This window comes from Schistocerca cancellata, chromosome 7 (assembly GCF_023864275.1).
Source record: "Schistocerca cancellata isolate TAMUIC-IGC-003103 chromosome 7, iqSchCanc2.1, whole genome shotgun sequence".
NCBI lineage: Eukaryota > Metazoa > Arthropoda > Insecta > Orthoptera > Acrididae > Schistocerca > Schistocerca cancellata.
This window is the reverse complement of record NC_064632.1, coordinates 67,623,171-67,636,136: the sequence shown is the minus strand read 5'-3', so window position 1 is coordinate 67,636,136 and position 12,966 is coordinate 67,623,171. Positions and strand designations below refer to the sequence as shown.

At 42.1% G+C, this 12,966-nt stretch overlaps 1 protein-coding gene across 3 annotated transcripts in view; it reads right to left on the bottom strand.

Annotated features, from left to right (window-relative positions):
• The window catches only part of LOC126092022 (fatty acid 2-hydroxylase), a 622,506-nt gene that overhangs the window by 302,367 nt on the left and 307,173 nt on the right, over nucleotides 1-12,966 (bottom strand). The window contains exon 1 of one of the 3 annotated variants that reach the window (XM_049907416.1): nucleotides 3,178-3,197. The exons of the other annotated variants lie outside the window; for them this stretch is intronic. The gene's annotated coding sequence lies outside the window, so the exon portion shown is untranslated. Of the gene's footprint in view, nucleotides 1-3,177; nucleotides 3,198-12,966 lie in introns of those variants that run through there. 3 annotated transcript variants of the gene reach the window in all.

The window sequence follows — 12,966 nt, the reverse complement described above, 5'->3', positions numbered from 1 at the left end:
TAAATGCTCTCACCCACTTTCTTACCATTCCATTACTCTTAATGTTTTCTCCGTAAATTGCACAGATCTCACTATGAATATCTATCGCTTTCAGGCCTAATTAGCACTAAGAAATCTTATAACAGCCCGTACTTCACAATCGGCGGGACTCACGATTATCGGAGGCATCTTAAACACTCAGTACACAACGTAAACAAGAAAGAATCGGACTGTAATGGCGTCAGTGCGTAGATTAAGGTACAGGCTTTTATGTAAAAATAAAATTATTGAGATATCTTGGCACGTCTTTTTATACACTCCTGGAAATGGAAAAAAGAACACATTGACACCGGTGTGTCAGACCCACCATACTTGCTCCGGACACTGCGAGAGGGCTGTACAAGCAATGATCACACGCACGGCACAGCGGACACACCAGGAACCGCGGTGTTGGCCGTCGAATGGCGCTAGCTGCGCAGCATTTGTGCACCGCCGCCGTCAGTGTCAGCCAGTTTGCCGTTGCATACGGAGCTCCATCGCAGTCTTTAACACTGGTAGCATGCCGCAACAGCGTGGACGTGAACCGTATGTGCAGTTGACGGACTTTGAGCGAGGGCGTATAGTGGGGCGTGAGGTCTCCACAGTACATCGATGTTGTCGCCAGTGGTCGGCGGAAGGTGCACGTGCCCGTCGACCTGGGACCGGACCGCAGCGACGCACGGATGCACGCCAAGACCGTAGGATCCTACGCAGTGCCGTAGGGGACCGCACCGCCACTTCCCAGCAAATTAGGGACACTGTTGCTCCTGATGTATCGGCGAGGACCATTCGCAACCGTCTCCATGAAGCTGGGCTACGGTCCCGCACACCGTTAGGCCGTCTTCCGCTCACGCCCCAACATCGTGCAGCCCGCCTCCAGTGGTGTCGCGACAGGCGTGAATGGAGGGACGAATGGAGACGTGTCGTCTTCAGCGATGAGAGTCGCTTCTGCCTTGGTGCCAATGATGGTCATATGCGTGTTTGGCGCCGTGCAGGTGAGCGCCACAATCAGGACTGCATACGACCGAGGCACACAGGGCCAACACCCGGCATCATGGTGTGGGGAGCGATCTCCTACACTGGCCGTACACCACTGGTGATCGTCGAGGGGACACTGAATAGTGCACGGTACATCCAAACCGTCATCGAACCCATCGTTCTACCATTCCTAGACCGGCAAGCGAACTTGCTGTTCCAACAGGACAATGCACGTCCGCATGTATCCCGTGCCACCCAACGTGCTCTAGAAGGTGTAAGTCAACTACCCTGGCCAGCAAGATCTCCGGATCTGTCCCCCATTGAGCATGTTTGGGGCTGGATGAAGCGTCGTCTCACGCGGTCTGCACGTCCAGCACGAACGCTGGTCCAACTGAGGCGCCAGGTGGAAATGGCATGGCAAGCCGTTCCACAGGACTACATCCAGCATCTCTACGATCGTCTCCATGGGAGAATAGCAGCCTGCATTGCTGCGAAAGGTGGATATACACTGTACTAGTGCCGACATTGTGCATGCTCTGTTGCCTGTGTCTATGTGCCTGTGGTTCTGTCAGTGTGATCATGTGATGTATCTGACCCCAGGAATGTGTCAATAAAGTTTCCCCTTCCTGGGACAATGAATTCACGGTGTTCTTATTTCAATTTCCAGGAGTGTAATTTCAAAACGATATTACTTAAAAAATACGCCTCGTATTATTCATGACTGAAGTCCTTGCTAGGTGTATCTGTTGAGATTACTAACCTTAAGGAAAAACGCTACAAATGTATGGTCTAAACTAACAGAAGAGTCCTAGATTCCTCACTTAAGGCTGGTGCTTGAAACTTTGTAAGTAGACTTTTGTGAGATGGTAAATGTCTGTTTTAAAACGTCTGCCAGTTTAGGTTTTTCAGTATCTGTGACACAAACCTACGATCATTCGTACCATCATTCTTTGCCTACGTTCAGTATCATCTGTTAGTTGTATCGGGCACGGGTCCCACAAACTTAACCAAAAATCTAAGATGGGACCCAAAAATGTGTAAAATGTTATGGAAGAGCCAGTAAAAACATAATGTAACTGCCTGTATTAACTACATAAAGATGATAGCTTGTTCAAAATGGTTCAAATGACTCTGAGAACTATGGGACTTAACATCTGTGGTCATCAGTCCCCTAGAACTTAGAACTACTTAAACCTAACTAACATAAGGACATCACACACATCCATGCCCGAGGCAGGATTCGAACCTGCGACCGTAGCAGTCGCGCGGTTCCGGACTGCGCGCCTAGAACCGCTAGACCACCGCGGCCGGCGATAGCTTGTTGCTAAACCCCATTGTGTGAATTTGTTTGATGGTGGAGAACGACACAACCACACCGAAAATAAGCCGATGCAGTCCTGGCGAAAAAATAAAACAGTTTCGCTTAGCAATTATCGAGAGAAACTATTGTCCAAAAATGAGAGGTTTCCAGAATGAGAGGTTCGCAGGAGAGCTTCTGTAAAGTTTGGAAGGTAGGAAACGATGTACTGGCCGAAGTAAAGCTGTGAGGACGGGGCGTGAGTCGTGCTTGGGTAGCTCAGTTGGTAGAGCACTTGCCCGCGAAAGGCTAAGGTCCCGAGTTCGAGTCACGGCCCGGCACACAGTTTTAATCTGCCAGAAAGTTTCATAAGAGGTCTACTGGTAAATTCAAACAGCGATAGGGTTTAAGGGTTTTTCCCTTAGCAAGAAGTGTGTTGAGTTATCAACAGTAGCAACCTGTTGCAGGAGTTCTCCGGCATAGACGGCCTTACAGTGTTAATCAGTCTCGACACAGTATTTAACATCCAGCACTTGAGGTTGTAATAAGTACAGCCTGCAAACGCGACTTCCTGCGACAAACTATCTGTAGCAATTGGCGGAGGGGGTGGAAGGGCGGGGGGATGCTCCTTGCGTGTCCGTATGAACAGTCTGTGGCTCCCAGTACTGAACTGCAATTTAACAGTGGTGACCCAATCGTTTGTTCAGTTTCTTTCGCCAGTAATCGATTAATTAAAGTCTTCTAACCAGCACACTCTTACATTGCGAATAATCAAATTGCATTACATAAAGGATAATCACAAATTTAAGAGAAATTAGAATAGTTAATGATAGAAAGCTAAGCCAAAATGTGAAATGGTTTGCGCGCCACTCTTGTATACGTACTGTTTGTGTGACGCCGTTGTTGAAGTTACGAGCCGCCATAGTAGCGGCCGGCTGTACACTGACGCGCCATTCGCTGGTGTTGTAGGCTAGGCACGCCAGAAAACTGGCGCTCCACGTGAGCGACCGTGTCGCAGCCAACCGCTGGCGTCAGGGAAGTGCAGATTCTAATCTAACTTATGGGGCTCTGTTTGTGTTACGGGTGGCGGGGGGGGGGGGGGGGGGGAGGGAACGTGTCATACAGCAGTAAAATACACCAGCGAAAATTGCGGCGTCAGGAAGTAAACGTGAGATTAATCAGAAAATTAGAGAATATTCAGAGCAGTGTGTGAAGTGTTAATAGTTAGAACTGCAAGTCCGCCTGCATAGCTGAGTGGTGACGCGTTTGCCTACCAGGCAGCGTTCGCGGGTTCGATTCCCGGCCTGGTTGCAGATTTTCTTCGTTCGTGGATTGGGTGTTGTGTTCTCATCGTTCATCATCACTGGCACGCAAGTCGCCCAATGTGGTGTCACGTGAAATAAGACTTGCAGCTTTGGTGCCGAACTTCTTCGGTTGGGGCCTCCCTGCCATCAATGCCACACGATCATTTTAATTTAGAACTGCAGACAATAGGACGCATGTTCAAAGAGTTTGTTGACCTAGAAATACCGTTCGGCAATGGAAAGTCGTGATAAACGGTTGTCGTGCGACTGTTTATTACCTTCGAGGATTCACTGTTGACTTGGAGACCCCGATGGCTCGCGCAGCCGCTTAACTGGTCTAACAATACCACCACTTGCAAAGTAGATTAGAAATCAGATTAATAATGTTGCTCACGCAGCATATGTTCGCTTTATCGGGCAACAATTAAGTTATTGACTGTGGATGGTATCGTGAGAATGGAAATAATGAGGTCACTGTAAAAAAAAAAAAAAACCTCATTAATTTGGCACTTATCTTGAATGGATTCCCACGTAGATTTCGTCGAATTCGTTATGGCTCATCTTGTTGATTGCTAGAACGTCCAGATCTGTATTTTAGCAATATTTGAAGACCTAACAAATGCGTTTTTCAGGAAATTCTTAATGATCAAACAATCCCAGATCAGAACAATGGCATGGTAGAAATAATTTTTGACTTGGTGTTCACGATCCACATTTTTAATAAACTTCTTGTAAATTCACATATACTTCCTCTTAATTGTCACATCATCAAGAAAATAGTTTTGTATCAATCTTCATATATTTAATTTCCACTTTAACCAAACACAAGACTTGACTGTTCTTTTACTAAGCGAAATAACAACGTCTGCAAAGTGAAACAAAGATAGCTCTGTGCGCATTTACGCCAAAACGGTCACAAGTAAGTCAAAGATTATGACAGTCTCACAGAAATGAATAAACACAAGAACCATATCACTGTAATATATCGATACATCGGAGTACCTATACATTAATAAAACCAAATGTGAATATTGTCACAAAAATATGTCTGTTATTTCGCAGAGTAGTAGTACGATATTACTGGTATCGAGAATGGGGTTGGAATGCCGTAATGGTCACGTAAATAAAGGACCATTACACTGGAAACGATTTCTTCTTCAGAGGATATAGGCTCGTTGAACCGCTGATCACCCCCGTGATGTATAGTGTCTACTCTTACATTTGGAATAACTCCTGATCTGTAGTCTTAAATGAACGCCAGCTCCAAGGTGCCACCCGCAAGGTCTCTGCTTGACCACTACCCAATTGCTTCCAGTTCTCCCCTTGATTTCTGTCGTCGTACCATGGTCCATCCAGACCCAGAACTCTACTTGAGTAGCTAGCGCTTGGATGTTGTTGCGTAGTCCAGATTTTTGGGACCCTTCTTGAATAAAAAGCTGACAGTCGCCACCTATTAGTCAAATAAAGACTAGCAGCATGCGAAAACTGAATGCTCTCTGATATCTGTTGAGTAGTAGATCGCACCTTCTACTTCATATTTACTAGGTTCTGGCCTCGTACCGTTTGGACCATGGCTGCCATGTTTATGGCTCAGCTGCACCTTTGGCTATTTAATTATTGGACCCAGTCTATCATTGCGGACTAAGACTGCCCACTAATGCCTTCTGAATTAGTCCTGTAGATAGTCACCTCACCAAGCTGGGGATTTTACCTTTTCAGTCGCAGTAGGAAGGGCGACGATTCAAATCCGCGTCCGACCTTCCTGATTTAGGTTTTCCGTGATTTCCCTAAATCGCTTCTGGCAAGTGCAGGGATGGTTCCCTTGAAAGGGCACGACCAACTTCCTTCCCCATCTTTCCCTACTCCGATGGGACTGATGCTCTCGCTGTTTGGTCCCTTCCCCCGAATCAACCAACCAACCAACTAACCAACATCTTCAGTTCCGACAGTACCAACTCTTGCTCACTTTTACAACTATCGCCCGAAAATTTCCCACTCATCCAACGTGAAATATTCTTTTTGCATAAAAGGAATGTCGACCACCTAATCCACCCCTCCCCCCCCCCCAACCTTGGGTGGGATTACCACTTGGAATACGCTTCGAGGCTCTAGGCTGGAACTTCCGCATACCCCCTTAGAATGTGCGTCACGTGTTTACCTGCACAAACGCCCGCTATGTTAGTACCCAGACCACGAATGAGGACTGATGAGTTTCAAGGACCTAAAGTGTCAGTCGCCCCATGACATTTCGGCGTGTGTTTCTCTCAATTCTTCAGGGGTACCATCATGCTATCACCATGTACAGTGATGGCTGTAAAGCCATGGACAGGATTCGCTTCTGGAATGCGTAGTGTTTTTACAGTGATGTGTAGTGTTTTTACAGTGATGCTGATAACTATTGATAGACCTCTAAGTTTATTAAACAGACATCCCTCGACCACGTTTTAATTTATAGTGACTCAATGAACAGTCTCCAAGCTATTAATCAATGTAACTCTTATCACCCCTCACAAGGTGCTATTCATGACCTTGTCTCTGTTAGTTATACGCTGTCTAGTTCTATATCTAAAACATGTCGGTATCCCGGGAATTGAAATGACCAAGCATTTAGCTAGACAAGCACTTAATTACTCGTGCCATTATTAGAAGTAAATTTGTTTTCATAATGAAAGTGGCCTAGTACCATTCTTTTTCCGGTACGCTGCCTAAATCGTTTATCCTTTCTTTCATCTCTGGCATTGTTTGTGTGAATACTGCCGAGTTGCACAGTTGTTTGTAGTCCACGATGAACTATAAGTTCCCCTGTAAATGGCTGGGTAAGTCAGTTCACATCTCGGAGGGAGGCAGGGGCACACGACCTCCGACAGGACCACACCTAGTGAAACAGAGTGGTTCTTCAAGTAAACCTTTGGGCTGACGACAGTTTTAGCTTTACCTTACGGTGTTTACGAGGATGCAGATTGCTTTGATGGGTGATTGTGGCTCCAACTTTCGTTTGTATATTCCCTCTTGACAGTTAAATAACAAACGCATGAGACATGATATCATCGGCTGAGGAAGACCCACTGATCAGTGGTGATCTGCGTTATTTATCATGATGTACGAGGGCAGTTCAATAAGTAATGCAACACATTTTTTTTCTAAAACTTGGGTTGTTTTATTCAGCATTGAAATACGCAAGGTTATTCCCCAATCTTTTAGCTACACAACACTATTTTTCAACGTAATCTCCATTCAATGCTACGGCCTTACGCCACCTTGAAATGACGGCCTGTATGCCTTCACGGTACCATTCCACTGGTCGATGTCGGAGCCAACGTCGTACTGCATCAATAACTTCTTCATCATCCGCGTAGTGCCTCCCACGGATTGCGTCCTTCATTGGGCCAAACATATGGAAATCCGACGGTGCGAGATCGGGGCCGTAGGGAGCATGAGGAAGAACAGTCCACTGAAGTTTTGTGAGCTCCTCTCGGGTGCGAAGACTTGTGTGAGGTCTTGCGTTGTCATGAAGAAGGAGAAGTTCGTTCAGATTTTTGTGCCTACGAACACGCTGAAGTCGTTTCTTCAATTTCTGAAGAGTAGCACAATACACTTCAGAGTTGATCGTTTGACCATGGGGAAGGACATCGAACAGAATAACCCCTTCAGCGTCCCAGAAGACTGTAACCATGACTTTACTGGCTGAGGGTATGGCTTTAAACTTTTTCTTGGTAGGGGAGTGGGTGTGGCGCCACTCCATTGATTGCCGTTTTGTTTCAGGTTCGAAGTGATGAACCCATGTTTCATCGCCTGTAACAATCTTTGACAAGAAATTGTCACCCTCAGCCACATGACGAGCAAGCAATTTCCGCACAGATGGTTCTCCTTTGCTCTTTATGGTGTTCGGTTAGACAACGAGGGACCCAGCGGGAACAAACCTTTGAGTATCCCAACTGGTGAACAATTGTGACAGCACTACCAACAGAGATGTCAAGTTGAGCACTGAGTTGTTTGATGGTGATCCGTCGATCATCTCGAACGAGTGTGTTCGCAAGCTCCGCCATTGCAGGAGTCACAGCTGTGCACGGCCGGCCCGCACGCGGGAGATCAGACAGTCTTGCTTGACCTTGCGGCGATGATGACACACGCTTTGCCCAACGACTCACCGTGCTTTTGTCCACTGCCAGATCACCGTAGACATTCTGCAAGCGCCTATGAATATCTGAGATGCCCTGGTTTTCCGCCAAAAGAAACTCGATCACTGCCCGTTGTTTGCAACGCACATCCGTTACAGACGCCATTTTAACAGCTCCGTACAGCGCTGCCACCTGTCGGAAGTCAATGAAACTATACGAGACGAAGCGGGAATGTTTGAAAATGTTCCACAAGAAATTTCCGGTCTTTTCAACCAAAATTGGCCGAGAAAAAAAAATGTGTTGCATTAGTTATTGAACTGTCCTCGTATTATTGTCTTGATCACAATAAAACATAGTAACAACACTGCAATAACCAATTTCAGTTTACTCAAAACGATCCTCAAATCTAAGGAAACAAACAGAAAAATTACCTTTCAGTTAATTTGGCTCCTAAAAAAATTAAAAAATATGTTTATAGCAGTATTAAAACAATAAGAGAGCCGATGTCGAAGCACGAGCAACGTGGGCGACGGGAAGACAATGAGACTGTGTTGCCATCCTTCGAAGTAGAACACATTCAAAATATGGATTTTCCTATCTATCGACAAAGTAATTTGTTAAAATACTAAATTTTCTCTCTTTAAAGTAGGTCACCAAAAATGTTAAAATAATAGCAATGACTTTAATCTCGTTGCTCGTCGAGTATTAGCTCAGGAGAATCTTTCTTTTTACTATACATTTCGATTTCTCCCTGTACGTCTCACAACCTCCCTTGATTGCAATGTGCCACACTTCCATATTTTTATTAATATTTTGAACAGAATGCTGTTCTGTAGTAATACGCACCCCGAAAGTTCCTTTATACTGGCAGCAGATGTGCTCACTAAACTGTGTTTTCAAAGAGTGTTGCGTTTGACCAACGCAATATTGGTCACAGACATTTCAGTTAATTTTATATGTTTCTGAAATTAGAAATTTATCGTGCTTGAGACCATTTTTGTGTCTAATACGTGATTTTAAGATATTCGTAGTTTGGAAGCCTGTCTTTAGGTTTGTTTTTCGAAAAAAAGGTTAATTTTCAGTGATACTTGACTGTTGTATGTCATGGCATCACACTTTATTTTCAACTTTCCTTTATTGTTTCTAGTCAAGGTGGTGTCATTAGCTTTTTGTGAGAGTCTCTTTTTTTACAATAAATATTACTGACATTAGATACTGCAATCTGCTTTAAAATTTCCATTTCCTTGTTGGTCTCGTCCGACTGAATAACTAACCACAAGAGACACTGGATGATAGATTTAAAAAACGCTTTTTTTTAATGCTGTGGGTGGTACGAATGTGTGTTAATTATAACGTTTCTACACGTCAGTTTTCTCTATATTTCGAAAACAAGCTTGTCATTTTTGCCAATAATTTCCAGTCAATATTATTAATAAAATAATTCTGTTTAATTAAAGGAAAATTAATTTTTAGAGTGCATATCACTTAATAAGGTTGTCTAATAATTTGTCATATTTGCTGCTTTCTAGAAGAATTGTATCCTCTAATTATCGTTTGTAAGACACAGTTTTCTTACTATAGCACACTGCATTTTTTAAACAAGTTGTTTTCCAGATGATTAATGAATATTTCAGCTAATGTGCCAGCTAGACTATTGCACATAGCAAGTCCATCTTTTTGGTGATATACCTTTCCATTAAAAACAAGCAGGTTACACGTTAGTGACAGCTCTAGCAACATTACCAGTTCGATGACTCTGGCTCTACTAATCTTATGCAACAATGAATTTGCCTTTACTAAACGTATACTTTCTGGGTTGGGATATTTGTATGCAAGTTGCCAATGTCTGGAGATACTAATTTCATACCATCAACGATTTTAATTTCTGCATACATTTTAACAAGCTCATAACTATTCTTCACACTAAAGAACTGTTAAAAATATAAGCCTCTTTTAATTTTTTATTTTGCACTTTTTTCAATTCATAGTTCTCTTCTCTATGAATTTTAATTTAAGATCTTAGCTGTGGGATACTGGGATTCACCATTCTAACAGACTTCTTCTCACTAGCTCTAAGTAGTAATCTTCATCTTTTTATGGTGTTACGAAATACTTTAGAGGGATGTTTCTTAATCTCAGTACTGCCATTTGCATTAAATGAGCACTCTGTTTTCTTAATATAGTCGCTATCGTTGGTAATGGCAACTGTGTTATCTTCATCAGTGTCAGTAAGGATGGCTTTCTCATTATCTTATTCAACATCTGATTGCTTTTATTAGTTGCATTGTTAGCATTATGCTGTTCTATTAGAAAGTATTTGATTTTAACAGCGGTATCAGTTATATTGAATTTAGTCATCTTAACTACTTCAGTGGCTACTTCTGTTTTGGCATTAATTTCTTATTTTTAGTCAGCCTAAGCTCAGGACAAAATTGTAGCGTAAGATTTTTTAGCATAGCTTGCTCCTCATTAGTTAACGAAATCTAAGACTGATTGTTCTATCAGAGAATGTGTGTACTTTTAGAAGTTCCTTTTAAAGCATTTTCTTATATATAAATTTTTTTGTGTCACCTATAAATGGGTTCAACAAGCTTAGCCACATGCCAGAGAATATTAGTGTACATGGTTATGTTCAGACTGGACAGAACGTTGCGAAGTTGAAACTGTATTCTTCAAACCCCCCTTTCATGTAGGTCTTTAATCTTGTATAATTCACGTATTTTAATCTTTAACAATATAACTTCACTTCTAGTTCTAATTGCCTGTGCTAATGGGGGAGTATCTAGTTTTAAACAATTTGTACACATCCCTGCATGCAAGCATGGACAAAGATTAGTCTCATACTGGTTTTTTATACCAATAGTCGCGTTTTGACCAGCCTTTGGACGATGACAAGCATAGTAACGATGTTGTTGTGGATATCACTGTACTTAGGTATCATTGAAAGCACATTTTTAATGTTTTACTATTTTTAATGTTTTAATACCTTCACACTAACATTTTCTGTTTATTTACGAAGAGCTGAGAATGGTTATTAGACAACAGAAAGCAATTATCATCTAACTGTAGTTACATTTTTTGTGATCAAGACCATTAAAATTTATAATAGAAAGAAATACTTACAACATAAGAAATGTTACTATTGTATTTTTCTGATTATGACCCGGACACCGTTCGTATTCCTTTGATGGTTGCACTGACGACTGTATTTATGTTTTTGTGTACAGCGTTACAATAATATCGGTAATTTGTAGCTGACAGCAACTTAGAGACTCTAAAGATAACTCAAAGATACTATATTCACATATCAGTTGTTTTCACTGGAAGTCTGTTCTCTTGGGCACGCAGAAAAGTAATAGTGGTAGTATACATACACCACATATCATTGAGAATTTTTCGCTATGAGTAGAACAGAGTTATTGTATTCTGTTATGAACTAATAAATTTATCATTTAGGAAAATCTTGGAATGCCAGGGTCACAAGTGGAATAAAGTGAAGCATATCTTTAAACCGTGATTTTTTATTGGCTCAACCAGCCGCAAAAATGCAACAAATCGTGATTTAACGCATAAACTAGTAAAAACCTTAAAGTTTACATCATCCCCTAAAGAGCCAGTAGTAGTAAGCAGTAATTTTTACAACAAAATTTTCATAGTAATCGGTGACGGTTAGTGTTATACAATTCCCTTGGTGTTTGTTTCAGCGGCTGTGTTTATGCGTGTGTGTATATTTACATTTGTAACTTCTGCCTGAGGGTGAGCAATACTCGAAATTGTAATCGCAATAAACAAAAAATTTAAAAATATTTTGCAGCCATAAGCAAAATCGGCCATATTTAAATTAAAAATAGTTCCAATCACCTGCTTCTGAGAAGGTTTTCGAGAGGCTTACCTTCGATGTGAGGCAGATACCGAATTGGAAGTACCCACTCAAATATCCCAGTTGGGTCTCCCTTTGCGCTACTAATAACTCCCCTGGAATTTAGTTGAAAAGTCCCTGACTATACAATGCGTCGTTGCTGGAACAATCTACTGTAGCTAAAGAATGAAAAGTACACAAAAAATGTAGTGAACGAGGTTTTCCTTGGGTAACTGGAAATCCTGTCGCAAATATCACAAACTGGATCCACACTGCCCCACACCCAGCCTACCTGAATATTTGGTTGAAAAGAACAAATGGCTCTGAACACGATGGGACTTAACGTCTGAGGTCATCAGTCCCGTAGACTTAAACCTGACTAACCTAAAGACATCACACACATCCATGCCCGAGGCAGGATTCGAACCTGCGAGCGTAGCAGCAGCGCGGTTCCGGACTGAAGCGCCTAGAAACGCTCGGCCACATGGCCGCCTGAAAAGAACAAAGTTCTGCAACAATCCACCTTGCTCCACCGAATACAGAATGAAATATATATGTGTGTTATAAAGAGGTGCACTGAAATACGTGTTGTAGATACTGTTGACTTCATCCTGATTTATGCTCTTCCAGATGTACATTTAGATACTGCAGGCGTACGTATTTGGTGCATGATGTATCGCCTCAAAAAATATACTGAATAGCATCAGTTCAATTTAATTCAGTTTTATTCGTCACTTACGTGAAGATCATGCTTGTTCATATGATACTGGATCACTGCCATTTGCTTTTATCAGAATTTCAGTTAGGTAATGCATTTGTCCATATGTCAAGTAAAAACATAGTTTTTTTGTAGTTCATTTGGTGACATGAATCTATGTGCTGAACAAAATGTACTACATACATGTCATTCATTGTCATGTAAGCACTAGATAGCATACATTAGAAAAAAATACACATATAAAAATGTTAATCTGTGGGAACATTCAAATTGAGAGATTTCATCATCTTATCAAATGTTCCAAATCTCTGTAATACTAATAAATGAAATCCATTAGCTGTAAAACACTATTATTCGGTATTACACTATAAAGTACAGGGTAAATATAATTAAAGTTAAACTTTCAAACCGGTGTAGAATAGGATATGTCAATCCACAGAATTTTTTATATGGGCAACGGAAAGTACACACGCAAATCAACCAGTACCACTTCATCCTGAAAAGATCACTGTGTGGTGTGGGTTTACGGCATTATTTATCATAGGGCCATATTTTTTCGAAGAGACAGGTGCTTCCGATCCTGTTACCTGTACCGTCACTGGTAAGCGCTATCAGTGTCTTTTGCGTTACCACGTCATTCCAACTCCCCAACAGCGTGGATGTGTGGGTGGGAT